We start from the raw sequence: 18,376 nt of genomic DNA on the forward strand, positions 1-18,376 counted from the left end.
GGAAAAAATGTAACCAAGAGACTTAAATTTTAATCCTGGCTTTATCACTAACAAACTAGCAAGCTATATGACCTTGATTAAATCACTGCCCTCCTTTCTATGAGCTTTGATTTCCTTCTTGGTAAAATTCAAGGTTGGGATGATTGGTTCCAAGGATCCCTTCCAGCCCTGATACCTACTAACTTTAAAATTCCTCTACCTTTTCATTTCCAGAGCCAGGCCAAATTCCAGATGAGTCCTCAGCCAACCAATTCTAGAACGAGATAAAACAGGTCTGCCCTTGTTTAGGGATTTGCATCTGTTCTCTTCTGAGTAAAGCTCCAGATGAAAGAACTGCTGGACATTTGGGGCAGGGATGTTAGATTAACAAGAAAGGTTAGTCACGTGACATTCTACCATCCAATGATCAAGCTTCCAGAGCAGTCAGAACAGATTTGGTTATGCTGCATAACAAACAACCCCCAAATCGCTACGGATGGCTCAAAACCAGACTTATTCCCTGATCGTGCTATATGTCTGGTCATCAGGAGGGCCCTTTTTATTGTAATTACTCAGAAGCTCAGGCGAGTGGAAAAGGCACCATCTCAAAGATTTCCAGTGGTTATTCCAAAGGAAAAGGAAACACGAGAGGGTCTCAGGTAGATAATCACATGGTCTAGCTCAAAAATGACTCATGTCAATGTCATGGCAGTCCTTAGCCAGAATTGGTCACGTGGCCCCACCCAAGTGCAAGAGGGCCAGGAAGTGCATTCCACCATGTGCCCAGAAGGTGAAGAGCCAGAACTGTTCGATGCCCAGACCTGTGATCACCACTTGCCCCAGGATTGATCTTGAACTTACCCGGTCTCTCTAAGTATGACCCAGGATGATATGTGGCCACTAAGTCCATACAGACTGGAGGGAACCCCGGTCAGATCCTTGAGCAGTACGAAGCCAAGCTCTAAGGAGAGGGAGATGGGGAGTTGGAATATAAAGCCAGGACCTGGTAATACCATGACTTCACGTTGAAAAAAAATTCCCCGCGAATCATCACTCAGTCTTTTGTTTACTGGGCATTAAGCTTTTGAAGCATTTGGGAAAGAGGGCAAGGGTTTTGTGCCCATGCTTCCCATTTTTTTGCCAAGTGACTTCTTACTATATGAAACCATCCCTCCCAAACTAAAAACTTGGTTTTTCACTGGCTCTTTTCCTAGGGATCAACAGCTTCCCCGTATCTGAGCAACAACTCTCACCACCATCAAAAACAACTGGTTCCTTTCCTAGGGATCAACAGCTTCCCTGTATCTGAGCAACAACTCTCACCACCATCAAAAACAACCAGCAAGCCCTTCCAGGGTTATGCTAATCATCCAGAACGTTTTCAGGGGCAGCACTGAGCTGTGTCCTTAGATGTCCCCTCTGAGGAAGGCTCCGTTCCCACTAAATCACTGTACTCTGCACAAAGGCGCACCCGGAGCCCGCCTCGAGGGGCACAGATCTTTCCGATGGCTTCCACCGGGAGCGGCACAGCACTGGCTATTATAGGCTGGACACTGGGCTTTTTCATTCAGCTGATTTACCCCCATACAGACCCTTCTGTACACTCTAGGCGTATACACAAACAAATGCAGTAAGGTTACCAACTGAAGCTGCTGAATGGCTCAACACAGCACATAATATTAGACGGGTACCTCTGTTAAGCAGCCTCTTTTAGAAAAGCGATGGCCAACGGTGAGTAACCTTAACGTATTCTGAGCCTGATGCCTTTTGGGGTGCCTTATCTTGATTCCCGGGGTCTACAGCATTTGGGTTCCAACAGAGCTCCAAGGTGTATCTCTAGCTGAGATACTCAGAGATCTCAACTGCGTCACTACGATGATCTGTCGGTGGTTGCTGCTTGCCAGTGACCAGTTCCCACACCCAGACTGCTTCCCAGAACCACTTTCTCGGCCTGTTTGGGGGTGACCCACTTTGCTGGTTCTGCAGCAGCTGCAGAACGGTCCTGTGGCTGTTTGCACGGCTGGTAGAAAGAGCTAGATCAAAGGCGCTTGTAAACACAAACAGGATGATTTACACCCAGGGAAACTCAGGCTATCACGATGCACAATTTCTTACCTTGCTGCCTTAAGTAAATTGGACTGAGGTTAAAAAAAAAAAAAAAAAAAAACAAGAAACTTGTCTGGGGACGCCCGGGTGGCTCAGTCGGTTAAGCATCCAACTTCGGCTCAGGTCACGATCTCGCGGTTCATGAGTTCGAGCCCCGCATCGGGCCCCGTGCTCACAGCTCGGAGCCTGGAGCCTGCTTTGGATTCTGTGTCTCCCTGTCTCTCTCTCTCTGCTCCTCCCCTGCTTGCACTCTGTCTCTGTCTCTGTCTCAAAAATAAACAAACATAAAAAAAAAAACTTGTATAAAGTCATACACTTATAAAGTATGGGAATCAGTATTCAGAGCTCAGATTCAAATATAGGCCTCACCCTCTGTACGTCAGCCAATAAGATATACATAGGTAGATATCAATAAAGATAGATCAATCAATAGATGATAGAGATAGATAAAGAGATTTCTTTTTAAAAATCGCGGGGGCTGACAAGTCTGAAATCTGCAGAGCAGGAGAGCAGCCTAGAAACTCAGCCAGAGGCTGATGCTATAATCTTGAGGCACAATTTCTTTTTTCCCTGGGAAACCTCAGTGTTTGCTCTTAAGGTGGTCACGTGATTTGGGTGAGCCCACCCACATTACCAAGGGTCACCTCCTTTACTTAAAGTATTGGAGTCGACTGACTGTAGATGTCAACCACACCTGTGAAACACCTTCACCGAAACATCCAGACTAACATTTGATTCCCTAAGTGGGTCCGAGGGCCTAGGCAAGCTGATGTACGAAACAAACCATCACAGGGGCACCTGGGTGGCTCAGTAGGTTAAGCCTCCGACTTCAGCTCAGGTCATGATCTCGCGGTTCATGAGTTCGAGCCCCATGTCAGGCTCTGTGCTGACAGCTCAGAGCCTGGAGCCTGCTTCGGATTCTGTGTCTCCCTTTCTCTCTGCGTCTCTCTCTCTCTCTCTCTCTCTCAAAAGTAAATAAACATTAAAAAAAAATTAACCATCACACCTGCTCATTTGATTACCAAGCTGTATTTTTAACCCCTGTGCTATGCTGCTTAGCAGTGCTGAGATTTATTACCATCTCTGCATTGGATAAAAATGCAAAGCATCGGTCTCTTCACACAAGTCCAATACTTTAATCCGTCTTCTATCCGGGGAAAGTGCCTCCCAACCCCGGTCCGCATGTCATCTCCTTCTTTGCCAGCCCCAGCAACGAAATAGGTTCAAAAAGAGAACCCAGAGGTTGAATTAAGGAAGGATTAATTTCAAGTTCTTCCTTGAGCCATGGCAATACTTTACTGATGCTCCTACTTGAAGCGTTGCAATTAAGCATCTCCCAACCCACAAGGATAGTTCCTCAAGGGAAAGGACTCCAACGGTTCTTCTCTCTCCAGGCTCCAGCTTGAAGTTGCAGGTGACCAATACATGTGTGCCAAGTCTCTGAAAGGAGGAGTAAAAGCTTTAAAAGCAGCAGGATTTCTGGCATAAACAAAATGACAGAATCTCCGAATCGGATTTTTAGCTTTAGCTCCCTCCCTGCAATCGAACTGAGTTCTTGGATTGGCTTCAGAGGGTCTCCATGAAACCCCCAAACTTATATGCACAACTTTGTAAGCATAGGCCTATGTGAGTTGTGACTTAGAGCAGGTTCAGAACTTGCGAATTTCATACGTGCCGGGACATTCCCAGTTTGCTCCGATTGTAGTTCAGTTACTTTTTTTTTTTTTTAATTGTTTTTGGTATCTCCTGCCAATCTCAGAAAGGATTCTGGTTTGCCAGGACTGAAAACCATTGCATAAAGCTTTATCTGTCTACCTTCACGGCCAGGTGAACTTAAGACTTCTGAAGCAAGGAGAAAAGCTTCCCTGCCTGGTTTTATACAGCCAGCACCTCTGCTTTGCAAAGAGGCTGGTACAAATTAGGGCAAAGTTACAGCTGGGTAGCAGGGATGCTTAGCTTCTCATCTAAAGCTTCAGACCCCAGACTCTGGCTGCACCCTTGACACCCATGAGCCATGGATGAGACGTGAAACCGTATCAGCCAAAGAACCAACAACATTTCTGGGAACAACTGCAAACACATGCCCTGCTGACAGGGCACCAGTAAAAGCCAATGCAGTAGCACATTCTTTTAAGGGAGGTGACCTCAGGCTTTTCTTGATGGAAATTTACCTTGATAGATGAGGATGGGAAGACTATTTGCCAGCAAGGAGAGAAGGGACCAGTGTGGACCATGGTCACTGCTTCTCCCGTGGGAGGAGGGCACTGGCTGTCCCAACCAACTCGGAAATTGTTCAGTGATCAACCCTTGATGAAGATTAATATATTGCAGAAACTACTATAATGAGGTTCGATGAGCCTATTTTCTGTATCAAAAACCGGAGTCATATAAAAAAAAACGGGGATTCATGTGCTAAAAAGTATTCATGGAAGAAAGTTGGGGCTGTCTCAGATCATCAAGAACCTAGAATTCTCAAGGATGATGTGTAGAACAGTCAAGCATGTATTAATTCTGTCATTTGTTCACTCACACCAGGTGGAAGTCACTAAAAGGAAAACGGGGGCGCCTGGGTGGCTCAGTCATTTGAGCATCCGACTGCAGCTCAGGTCATGATCTTGCAGTTTGTGAGTTCGAGCCCCTGTGGGCTCTGTGCTCGGATGGAGCCTGGAGCCTGCTTGGGATTCTGTGTCTCCCTCTCTCTCTGCTCCTCCCCTGCTCAGGCTCTCTCTCTCTCTCTGTCTGTCTCTCAAAAGATGAATAAACATTAACAATAATGATAATAATAATTAAATAAAATGAAAGTACAACAAGCAAAACTCAAATTAAAATAGAGTCCCTACCGCTGGATACTGCTGGTGAATGGGCTGAGGAAGGTGAAGCAGAGAGAGATAATAAAATCGATAAATACCCAAAGTGAGGGGTACCACGACAATTAGTTCTAAAGATCAAACTAGGGGAAGATCGATGGAGATTGAAATATTCAAGGAAGAGATTGTAGAATTGAGGGTATCTTTAAAATGAGCACAGTTTGGGGGCGCCCGGGTGGCTCAGTCGATTATACATCCGACTTTGGCTCAGGTCATGATCTCATGGTTCGTGGGTTCGAGCCCCATATTGGGCTCTGTGCAGGTCGTGCAGAGCCTGCTTGGGATTCTCTCTCTTCCACTCGCTCTCTCCTTCCCCACTTATGCTCTCTCTCTCACTCTCTGTCTCTCAAAATAAGTAAACTTAAAATAAAAGATATTAAAAGGAGCACAGTTGGCACAAGCAAAGCAAAAAGGGAAAGGCACACCAAGCAGAGAGCACTCTGGAACCCCCATCTTGGCATGCTTCGTTTATAACAGCATCCATGTTATACAGCAGTTAAGGGGCTATAGGTGCACGCCAGAGCCAGAGAAATCAGGAGGGGAGATATTTCCCCATTTTCAGCACAAGCTAAACAGCCCAATCGCCCTCTGCCCAGGGCGGGGAAGTTGGGCTCATTGTCTCTCTCTGTTTCCCAAGGCTCTGAGTAGTTCATCCATCAAGGTCCTGAACTCCTCCAACAGGTCTTGGGGCATGTGATTCACGTCATTTCTGATTCACCCAGCGATGAGGTGTCTCATTTCATTTTCTCCTGTGGTATTTAGCCCCATAAGAACACACTTTAAAAGCTTTCTTCTCCAGAGCCTAGAGGAGAGTGATACATTCCACCTGTGAAGGTTCAAGTGCAAAATAAATGTCTCTGTTGATTGCTGTGGCCTGTCATTTCAGGCAGGAGGCTGTTCAAGGCTTACTGTTCAGGGGTTCCGTGTTTTATTTTACCCTTCTGCATGTTGAAGACTTTGTATCTTCTACAACATAAAGACACAGGGCCAGAAATGTCCGATATTTCAGTAGCTCATAGCCACACTAAGAGAATTCTTAGTCCATTCTACTCGTTCCTTGATCCAATCTTTCTAGAGATTTTTAGGTCAAGGCTGTTGACCCTAAACATAATGATTTATTGGAACATCTCAAAACCTTCTTATCTGATGGTTTTCTGTCGTCATGCGCTAGAAAGTGACATTTGTGATCAAAAGTATTCTCTATAAGGAAAACATTGAGCAGACTAGTTTTGTGGTATAAAGCAAAGAAATTCAACTTCAATAATTGAAAGAGTAAGGCAACAAATTTTCACCGGAAAGTCGGATGGTAGTCTTTGAGGAGTACTGGAAATCAGATGAGATTCTGGAAAATCAGATCAAAATAAGGTATGGGGTCTTACGAAAGGCGATGCTCTGCAAATTTAGATCAGTGAATCTGACATTTTTTCATTGCCAAAATTCTAGAAAAGTAAACACAGGGGTGAGGGGAAACCTTGTGAACACAAGAAAAAGAAGATAAGATCACAGCAAATCAGTAAGGGTTCACTAAGAACACCCCAGAGAGTTCATTTCCTTTTCATGCAAGATTACCAGCCTAAAGAATATTTTCAACAGGAATACCTCAAGCTTTTTAAAGTCTTGATAAAATCTCTTTTACCCTCATGGTGTTGATAGAGAAACGTAAGTTGGATGATAATATGGTTCTAGGTGAATCAAATTTAGTCAAACAGCTTTATGTGGGAATCCTTGCTTCCTGTGGGGGGCAGGGGTGGATCGTCCTGGATGTGCACGAGGTGAGAGGCTGTTACCTCGCCTTAATTTCTTCCAGGCTTAGTATTATTTTCCAAGCAGAGGATTCTTGGTTCAGCTCCTATCCAGGTTCTCTCTGCTACACCGTTCATAGAGGCTTTCCCCTCATGAGATAAACTTGACAGAAAAATGTCTCCATTACAGGGGCACGCGGCTGGCTCAGTCTGTAGAGCATGTGACTCATGATCTCAGGATACTTGAGGTTGAGTCCCACGTTGGGCGTAGTTTACTTTATTTTTTTTTAAGGAATGGTGGTCTTTTTTTTTTTTTTACACTTATTCATTTTTGAAAGAGAGAGAGAGAGAGAGACAGAGCATGAGCAGGGGAGGGGCAGAGAGAGAGGGAGACACAGAACCTGAAGCAGGCTCCAGGCTCTGAACTGTCAGCACAGAGCCCAACACAGGGCTTGAACTCACGAACCATGAGATCATGACCTGAGCCAAAGTCAGACACGGAACCAACTGAGCCAACCAGGCGCCCCTAGAGTTTACTTTAAAAAAATAAATGAAGGGACACCTGGGTGGCTCAGTCTGTTAAGCATCTGACTCGATCTCAGCTCAGGTCTTGATCTCAGGGTCATGAGTTCAAGCCCCACACGGGGCTCTGCACAGGGCATGCAGCCTACTTAAAAAAATTAATTAATTAAAATAAAAATAAGAAATAAAAACATAAATGAAACAAATAAAAAAGAATTTTTAAAAAAGTCTCCAGTAAACCTTAGGACCTAAGACATTGGTAACTATGACCCTGTAATGGGACAGAAGCATATTACACTGGTAACATGAAATGCCAATTAATAGAAAAGGATGTTTGTTTTAACAATATACAGTAAAACCTTGTTTTGCGAGCATAACACATTCCAAAAACATGCTTGTAATCCAAAGCACTTGTAGATCATAGCAGATTTCCCCATAAGAAACGATGGAAACTCAGATGATTCATCCCACAACCCAAAAATATTCATATAAAAATGATTACAATACTGTAATATGATCAAAATAATAAAGGAAATACAAAATATAAAGAAACATAAACAGGGGCGCCTGGGTGACGCAGTCGGTTAAGCGTCCGACTTCAGCCAGGTCACGATTTCGCGGTCCGTGAGTTCGAGCCCCGTGTCAGGCTCTGGGCTGATGGCTCGGAGCCTAGAGCCTGTTTCCGATTCTGTGTCTCCCTCTCTCTCTGCCCCTCCCCCGTTCATGCTCTGTCTCTCTCCGTCCCAAAAATAAATAAACGTTGAAAAAAAAAATTTTTTTTAATAAAAAAAAGAAACATAAACAAACTAACCCGTATTTACCTTTGAAAACCATCATGGCTGGTGTGAGGGAGATGAGAGAGAGGAGGGTTATTGCGTAGGACGACTTTCACTATCACTAACAGAATCACTGTTACCTATTGTCTCTATGGAATCTTTCTGCAGGGGGACCATTGTATACGCTCGCCGAATGTTGACTACAGTACAGTATTAATAAATTCTTCTCATCTGTATTTAATGTCACTGCCAATAAGGCAGCAGAGGAAAGGGTCTCAATCTGCCGGCAGGCTGACCTAGAATGAAGCAAAGCGTTCCTAAGCTTCCTCTTGTTGGGAACAGCAAAGGACTGTCCAGAGGTGCTTTGAAGTGACAAAAATACACTAGTGGGCGCCTTCCAACGTTCTGAAAAATCCCCCACTTCTGCCAAATACTGTGGCCTGAGACCGAGCGTCCGAGCATGGGAGACGATCACCCACAATCCCACAGCAAGAGAGAGAACCATTTGCTCGGTTGTGATCATGTGACGTTCAGTGTCATGGACCACATCGCTCGTTTGTCAAGTTAAAATTTATTAGAAATGTTCGCTCGTCTTGCGGGACCCTCGCGGAACAAGTTACTCACAATCCTGGGTTTTACTGTATTGTATTTCTCAAAGACGCCAGTAGCTTTTCCCTCACCTAAATAGCCATCATTCTTTTGTAATGTTTGTTTATTTTTGAGAGAGAGAGAGAGAGCATGAGTGGGGGAGGGACAGAGAGGGGGGAGAGAGAGAATCCCACGCAGTCTCCGTGCCATGCTGAGAACAGAGAGCCCAGTGCGGGACTCGAACCCATGAGCCATGAGATCATGACCTGAGCTGAAGTCGGACGCTTAACCGACTATGCCACCCGGGTGTCACTAGACAGCTCTCATTCTTAAGGAGCCTGGCATCTGTGAACTACTCAATGAACGGGTGTTGAATGCACAGACGAATGGTGTTGCCTGGACTATCATAGTTTTTTCCTTGAATGGATTTTTCCAAATATGTGAATTCAGAGAACGCTTGGGGCGCCTGGGTGGCTCTGTTGATTAAGTGTCTGATTTTGGCTCAGGTCATGATCTCCCAGTTTGTGAGTTTGAGGCCCACATGGGGCTCTGTGTGGACAATGTGGAGCCTGCTTGGGATTCTCTCTCTCTCTCTCTCTCTCTCTCTCTCTCTCTCTCCCCCCTCCCCTGCTTGTGCTCACACACACACTCTCTCTCTCTCTCAAAATAAATTAATTAATTAGAGAGAGAGAGAGAGACCTCCTACCCTAAAAGAGATCTAAGGGACCCTTGCTATACAAGGATTTCTGAGGGTTTGAACTCCACTTACATTGATCTTTAACAGAAATCGTGCATTGAAACCCCAAAAGATGCTTTGAAAACCTCTACCGGGACACAATGTGAATTTGCTACCTCCCCAGTCACTCCACTGGTGATGTTCAAAGGCAACATTTTTATGACCTTATGAAGTGCTCGCTATATTACCAACTCGAGGCAATAAGGAAGTATAAAGGGCAGTCCGAATCTGAACAAAGAATAAATATGAAAATAGTCCCTGCAGTTGGCTAAGACGTCAGCTTAGCCAAGGTGGGTACAGCTGGGTTCCAGGAGATGGCCCAGTGTGGGACATCACAGATCGAGCATCACAGACCCAGCATAATGCAGATGTCAAGACTGCAAACCGACCCACCAACCGTCATCATCGGAAACTAATTGGCACTAATTTGCATAAAGTGTCTTATATAAGTTAATTGAAGTCAAAATAAACGCAAACTCCCCTGAGCCTGTGGATTTTCATTATATGCATCCCCAGTCCCCTCTAGCCTCTCCCAAGGCTAACCTATTCAGAAAAAATTTTTTAACCTAAATTAAAGAAAAATAAAAAATAAAAAACCCTTGCCTTGGCCCAGCCTAAGCCAGCGGCTTTCAGTTTTGACCCCCCAGCATTGCTAACTGTCATCTCCTGGCCTCCATCTTGACACTAAAGCATAGGGCAGAGTATTAACCCTCGAACCAAAGATCTCCTTTACTTCTCATAACAATGGTCGTTTTGCAATCTAGAGAGTAACTAGGCCAAATCACCAGCTGGTAATAGGAATTCAAACCCAAGCATCTGATTCCAAAGTCAATGCTTTTCACTGACCCCCATTCTCCATTGTCCCCTTCCTCCTCAAATCAGAAAACTGGATGCCCACCAAAATGGAATGGCAGAGGCCTAGAAGCCTTGCAGCATTCCTCCTGCCGTGAAGACCCCCAAGAGACACGAGAGACAACGGCCAGCTCATCCACGCTGTCCCGAATTCACTGCCACCAATGCCAGACGTCTACTTGGGGCCTGGAAGATCGAGTCTCAGCCTCCCTTGATTTCCCTGCATCTACAGCTTCTGGTGTGAGGAGTCGTGTTCTAGACATTTCAGCCTTGACGGATATAACCTTTCCTACAACTTAGGAGCCCATAAGCGCAGACACTAGAGAGTCAGCCCTTTTTTTTTTTTTTTTTTTTTAGGTAGGCTTCATGCCCAATGTGGAGCCCAACGCAGGGCTTGAACTCCCGACTCTGAGATCGAGACCTGAGCTGAGACCAAGAGCCAGATGTTTAACTGACTAAGCCACACAGGCGCCCCAAGAGTCAGCCCAATTCTGATGCTGAGATGGAAGGGGACCTTAACTAAGTCCACGCTTTCTTCTCCTTTACCCTGTCACAGTAACTGTATTCATCAGTGTCTAGGCCATGGAACTTTCGATCGGAAAAGGACTGGAGAATACTTTTTATAAGAAAAAAAAAAGCAAGGTGAAAGACAGTGATGTAATAGATTCCTAGTAAAGGGGAGATAAAAATCTACAATATGTATGTGTATAAATTAACTAACAAGATGAGTGAGTATGATAGAGAGACAGAGGCAAGATGGGCAGATGAGGGGCGCCTGGGTGGCTCAGTTGGTTGGGCGTCCGACTTCGGCTCCGGTCATGATCTCACTGTTCCGAGTTCAAACCCTGCATTGGGCTTTGTGCTGACAGCTCAGAGCCTGGAGCCTGCTTTGGATTCTGTGTCTCCCTCTCTTTCTGCCCCTCCCCCATTCGCACTCTGTCTCTCTCTCTCTCTCTCTCAAAAATAAATAAACGTTAAAAAAAAAAAAAAAGATGGGCAGATGAGGGGTGGATTAACAGGGAGATTTTTTTCACCGTGTAAGTTTTTCTGTATTTTTTTGGACCCATGTGAATGTACCATCTATTCAAAAATCAAACACATTGATTTTTAAATTAAAATAAAGTATTACCATCAAAAGTGTTAACATGATTTGCCTCTAGACAGAAAAACCAAAGGGATGGGGGGAAGATAGGATGTGAGTTTCCTAGCTCCATAACAAAGAATCACAAACTGGACGACTTACAACAATAGAAATTTATTCTCTTACAGTTCTGGAAGCTTCAAGTCCAAAACCAAGGTGTCAGCAGCGCCTTGCTTCCTCTAAAACTCTGGATAGACCCTTTCTTGCCTCTTCCTAACTTCTAGAGGTGGCTGGCAATCCTGAACGCTCCTTGGTTTACAGTTGCACTGCTCTAATCTCTGCCTCTGTCACCACATGACCTTCTCCCTCTGTGACTCTGTCCAAATTTCCCCCCTCCTGTAAGGACACCAATCCTATTGCATTAAGGACACACCCAACTCCAGTATGACCTCAACTAATCACATCTGCAATGATGTGATTTCCAACCAAGGTTACATGCTGGGGTTAGGACTCACACATATCTTGGGTGGGAGGGACACTACCGGACCCATAACAGATGGGTTGGGGAGAAGTTTTCATAGTGTCTCTTTTCACACTGTCTTATTTTTTCATGTCAAGTGCAAAAGAGAAATGCATAACATTTGGAAATACAAAAGACCACCATCACAAACCAACCAGTGCCCTGTTGGAAAAGAGGACTCTCCATACAAACTGCATTCTGAAACCACACTGTATGTGAATTCTGCCTGTGCTTGTGTTTGCAGGGAGTGGAGGGGGAGGGGGTGTTAGGGTTCCCCCCACCGAGGATGCTAAAGGAAAAGTAAAGACTACAGGCTAAGGAAGTGTATGCATATTTACACAAGCTGTCAGGAGCCCCGGTCTTTTCATGACCTTGGCACAGTCATAATGGGACCCAACTGGTCCAGAGTCACTTTAGTAGAAGTGGCCCAAAGTAGCCTTCATTTTGGTTTATGTTTCTCTTCTGTAAATACAGGAAGAAGCAAATATGTATCATCCAAGATCTTCCTTCCCCAGCATTTATGAATTACCCAATAAAATGGAATGGCTTTATCATTAATTCAGATGGCACCCATCCACCTAGAAAGCCATAGGAAATCACACCAGAAGGCCATGGGCCACGCAGCAGCTGATGTTTCAACCGTGATATCCTGGAGGAGTTTGTTTGTCAAAATGAAAAAGGAGTTAAATTGTTTGCTGGCCACAATTCAGAGTTGTGGGACTTTCAGGGAGACGAGATAAGAATTCTCTGCTCACCGAGAACCCAACACGGAAACCTAGCACCGTCTTCACTTACAAAAGAAGTCAACATGGGGGAGGTGGGGTTCTTTTAAAAAGATCCTCTTTTAAATTGAAACCTCAGGGGCGCCTGGGTGGCTCAGTCGGCTAGGTGTCCGACTTCGGCTCAGGTCATGATCTCACAGTTTGTGGGTTCAAGCCCCGCGTTGGGCTCTGTGCTGACAGCTCAGAGCCTGGAGCCTGCTTCGGATTCTGTGTCTCCTTCTCTCTCTCTGTTCCTCCCCTGCTCATGCTCTGTCTCTCTCTCTCTCTCTCAAAATAAAGATTAAAAAATTTTTTAAAATAAAATAAAATAAATTGAAACCTCAGCGGGTTGATGGGCAGTGGGAGTGAGGGGAGGGTGGGTGATGGGTATTGAGGAGGGCACCTTTTGGGATGAGCACTGGGTATTGTATGGAAATCAATTTGACAATAAACTTCATATATTGAAAAAAAAATAAAATAAATTGAAATCTCATAGCCCATTTTCACATGCAAAAAAAAATATCCAACTTAGTCATTTCTTTTCAGGAACACATCCTCTCTCGAACTATACCCATTTCCAAATCACATTTGATTATTGCCCTCTGTTTAACATTTTTCCCACTGAAAGATCTAAACCTTTATCATATGTATCTTATTAACGTAATATTTTGTTGTTGCTTTTGTTACCAATGCATCCAAGGCTCTTTGCCAATCACTGGAGAGAACAGGGACCTAAATAAATCATAGGCCTTGCCCCTGATATACTTGCCATCTGGTGAAGAAATAAACAGGTAACCAAACACAAAGTAGAATGTGAGTATCCCTCTGTTTTATTTAACAGGCCTTATTGTACCTGAAGCACACACCCAGTGTTACATTTATTAACTTTATTACATAGACATAGGATGTTCAGTAAATAGTGATGGTAACCGTAGGTTCACAGCAAGTGGGTTTAAATAGAATTAAAACAGGGTTAAATAAAGTTACATAAGCTATGCTCTGAGGAGTGGGGAGAAGAGACAATTGCTTCTGATTAGGGTAAGATGAATTTGTAATTTGGGATTTAAATGATATATTTTTTTTTTTTTCCTGAGTGGGAGGAATGGCGTTCCAAGCTGAGCAAAGGTCAGAAGGAGTCTTGTAAGTTCCTGGTATATTCCAGGCAAGGCAAAAGTTGGGAGCAGCCAACGCATCGGGGTATTTGGAAGCACATCGCCAGCAGCAGTCTGCAAAAGCAGTTTGGGGTGGGGTCAAGGGGGACCCGCCAGGCGAAGAGTTTTAGAAGTTAATCTTTACGAAAGGGAAACTGTCACCGTTTGGTTGGAGAGGAGACTGATATCATGAGACCTACGTTCAGGACTAGAACTCCAGGCCACGTACAATGCTCAGCGTGGATCCAATGTGGCAGTTGAACTGGAGTGGAGAAAAGCTGTGTCTGAAGACCTCAGAGGGGACGCGGAAGTGCTGGCTCATTGCAGCCTAATTATAAAGCCACTTACAGCTTCCGAACACTCTGCAGTTTTCTGGTATCCGTTATTCTATCGAATTCCTATAAAACAGATAGCAGCACGCCCATTTTACAGATGAGGATATGAAAGCTCACTCATATTAACTGGTTTGGCCACGGCTAAAAACCAGCACCTCCTCTGCTTCTGAATCCACTCCTCTCTCCACCAAACCACAGCCAACTCCAAATATGTCCATCTTTAGTTGACAATGAGAGTCACTGACTCAAACATACCTAGCGTTGTGGATAAAAAGATGGAAATATCTGGGCTTTGGGGAAACCGTTTGCTTTACACAAAAATGCCTCTTTGGTCATCCTTGGGTGTGAAACGCACATGCGCGCGTGCACACACACACACACACACACCCAAAAAACTTTCACACCAAGATTTAAAGTGAAGCAAATGTTAGCAGTCAACTTTTAAACTTTGGAAAATGGTGTCATGAAAGGAGTAACAGCCACAATAACAAGGCTCCAATAAAACAGTCAATACTAATATGGTGTGAATGAGAAGAATTGTGTGTTACGTTCCCTAGGAATGCGGGTCAACCTTCTCATGACTCCCCTTCAGCCTTGTCTGAAGCGTTCACAAACGGCTTTTGTGTCCCTGTCTGTGTGACTATGGTATGTGACTGCACAAGCGGCTACTTCACACAAGAAGGGCTTATATGTAAAGGTTTATATCTACAGTAGCCCCTTCTGACCCAGAGGGATTGAAATGCTATTCAAGAAGCACTGTGGTGGTCCCACCCCCCTCCCCACTGGGCCCTGTTTCGGGAAGCCACGGCTCCAGCTGGCTGGCTCTGTCTTTTGCTGGCAATGAGTCCTAAGCCAGGTTTTCTGCTCACACTCCCTCCCTAACGCATTCGACTCCTCACGCCTACCCAAGACATCTTTGTGGGTGGTAGGGCTTTTTACTGTTTAAACTTTGGTGGAAGGGGGAAGAGGGAGTTCTGCTATTCTTTTTCCACAAAGTCATTTCAGGTAAAGCAACTTTCGTGACCGTTTTCATTCTTCCATCCCCCTGAGGCCACCTGTTTTCTTCTCCTTCGCTCGAGTTGCTCAGTAAGTATCATCGTTGCTTTCTTGGTTGGTAGAATCCAACACCCGCTACATTTTCCAACTTGCCTTATGTTCTCCTGCTTCAATGTCTTTATATAGTTAAAAAAAAGTCCTTTCAAAGCTGGCTCCAAAAATCTCAGATATTGGGCTCAGCAATTTCTTAAGTTACGCTTTGGGCAAGATACAGAAGTGGTAATTACAGTTAGCCCAAAGGATAAAACTGCAAACGAAAAGAAGAAAATACTTACAACCTTGCGATGGGATTTTATTGCTTTCTCTGTGTATTAAAATTTGATATCTTAACCTCTGCATGAGTGGAAGGAAACATGTTTGCAAATTCAACCATTATCTGTTCGCAATTAATAATATGGAATATCATCTATCCCAAACCTCTCCTTTCTACGTGTGTCAACATTTGATCTAGGACTTTTGTTTTGCAGCAGAGAGAGTAAGGTCAAAAGTTGGTTTTCCATGCTTCTCCAGAGGTAACTCATGTCTGAGGGAACTAGAGGAATGGTTGAGAATTCACTTTCCTATTTTATGAGACTGGAGGAGGGGGTTGCTCTATATCAGGCCACGAATCAGGAGAATTTTAATACAGTACAATAAGGATAAATTTTTTGGACACGTCAGCCAAATCCATTGTGGCTTTTAAACTAACTAGAGGACATTGGGCACCTGGGTGGCTCAGTCGGTTAAGTATCCAACTTCAGTCTGGGTCACTATCTCATGGTTTGTGGGTTCAAACCCCACCTTGGGCTCTGTGCTAACAGCTTAGAGCCTGGGGCCTTCTTCAGATTCTGTGTCTCCTTCTCTCTGCCCCTCCCCCACTTGCACCCTGTCTCTCTCTCTCAAAAATAAATAAACATTAAACTAACCGGAAGACAGCCACAAAAACCAACTTGGTAGTCTTAGACAGACAGCCTGAGTTACTGAGGCAAATTCATCTACCTAGTCCCCATGGTTATAGCCTTTATTATTATTATTACTATCTCATCCTCTAAGGAGAAAAAATAAATTTAACTTAAAGTCTATCTGACAAGAAAAATTAAATAGAAAGGAGTAAGATTTTGTCACATCGGGTTGAGCTTGGAGGGCCACAAGCCACTATAATCTCTAAGATTTTTTGCCCCCAAAGAACCAATTTTTGCCCCTTTAAGGGCAATATCACCCCAACTGAGAATGCATGTTTTTACCTAATTCTATATATCATAATGATTTATCAGTCCACCCCCACTCTATGCATAAATCCCTGTTACAACTCACTTCAGTGTCTGTAATTATATTTTTATTCATCTGCCTCCCCACCAGCCCGGAAGCTTCTCAGTGGAATTTGTTCCTAGCAAACAGCTCAAAAATGTTGAATAAGTCAACGAACAGATGAAAACATGAGATATAAAGGCTGAATACTACAAAAAGTAAGGGGCCGGTATGTCCTTAATCGCTCTGCCTCTTTCTTCCTTGACCAGCCGACCCAAGCTTCAAACATTAAAGACCATCTCCGGGTATTGCCCCAGCCCATGGACTAGCATGAAAAAGCGCTAAAGGTTTTCCAAACAGCCGCGAGGTCTTGCCCACGTTTTGGAGGATGACAGGTGGTGTAGCAGGCGGTGACAGAGACCTGATGCTTGTTTGATGTCTTTGTGACCATTTCTCTACCAGACGCAATAAGGCGTGGGAAGTAGCAATTATGTTGTCTCGAAGCAGCATGGCAAATTTACTCACCAAAATGAACACCTCACCTTTCTCACTGTTGTGCTTGGCCTAGCTGCTAAGAGTGATGGCCAACAGTAGGGCTAATGGCCTGGGCAAAGCGGAACACAGCACCCTGCAATTAGGAGGGAGGAGATTCCTAAGGATACTACGCTGGGTGGCCAGGGGGCCTCAGACACCCACACCCCCCAGACACTGAAGTGCCACAGGATGTAGGGAGATTTGTCAAGAAGAGCCAAATCGCTGCCAGTGGTGTTTCTCCCATTCAACCAGCACCATCTACCTCCTTTCCCACCCGACCCATCACCACCCACATCTCCAATTTGCTCAACCAAAGTTCAATCAATTTCACTAATGGCTGTTGCAGAGTAGGTTACCGGAGGTACTAGCTATTATGGATAAGAAACAGCACATAATAATAATAACAACAACAACAACAACTATAGCAGCAACAAAAGTACCAAGGCACCTGCCTGGCTAAGTCAGTAGAGCATGAGACTCTTGATCTCTGGGTTGTATGTTCGATCCTCATGTTGGGTGCAGAGGTTACTTTAAAATTGAATCTTTAGGGGCGCCTGGGTGGCTCGGTCGGTTAAGCATCCGACTTCGGCTCAAGTCAGTGAGTTCGAGCCCCACGTCAGGCTCTGTGCCGACAGCTCAGAGAGTGGAGCCTGTTTCGGATTCTGTATCTCCCTCTGTCTCTCTGACCCTCCCGCATTCATGCTCTGTCTCTCTCTGTCTCAAAAATAAATAAACGTTAAAAAAATTAAAAAAAAAGAAAGTGTGATCTTTAAAAAATTAAAATTAAAATAAATAAAATCTTTAAATTAAATTTGATTTGATTTGATTAATTAAAATAATAAAGTACCATATATTCATGTAGCATTTTACGTTTACAGAGCAATTTCATAAGGATCAAATTTTATCTTTTTTTTAATGTTTATTTATTTTTGAGAGAGAGAGAGAGAGAGAGAGAGAGTGAGAGAGATAGAATCCAAAGCAGGCTCCAGGCTCCGAGCTGTCAGCACAGAGTCTGATGCGGGGCTGGAACTCATGAACCATGAGATCACGACCTGAGCTGAAGTCAGATGCTCAACCAACGGAGCCCCCCAGGTGCCCCAGATCAAATTTTACCTTCACCACACTGTGTACACAACATAGACTAGACCGACATTCATTGCCTTTTATGGACAAGAAAGCTGATGGCAAATGACTGAAAGTCTTGTGGGGGTGCACTCTCCATTCTAGTGTCCTGGATGGATTCCAGACTGCGAATCAGCAGTTACTCACTGGTGGCCTAAGACAGGTCACTTAGGCTCTTTCAGCTTCGTTCCCTCATTTTATTTTATTTTATTTTATTTTATTTTATTTTATTTTATGTACTGTTTATTTATACTTGAGAGAGACAGAGTGCATGCACAGGCCCGCAGGGAGGGGCAGTGAGACAGGGGGACAGAGAATCCGAAGAAGGCTCTTCGCCGAGAGCAGGGAGCCTGAGGGGGGCTCAGACTCACAAACCGGGAGATCGCAACCTGAGCTGAAGTCAGATGCTTAACCAACTGAG

Source organism: Acinonyx jubatus, chromosome B2 (genome assembly GCF_027475565.1).
Source record: "Acinonyx jubatus isolate Ajub_Pintada_27869175 chromosome B2, VMU_Ajub_asm_v1.0, whole genome shotgun sequence".
Taxonomy (NCBI): domain Eukaryota; kingdom Metazoa; phylum Chordata; class Mammalia; order Carnivora; family Felidae; genus Acinonyx; species Acinonyx jubatus.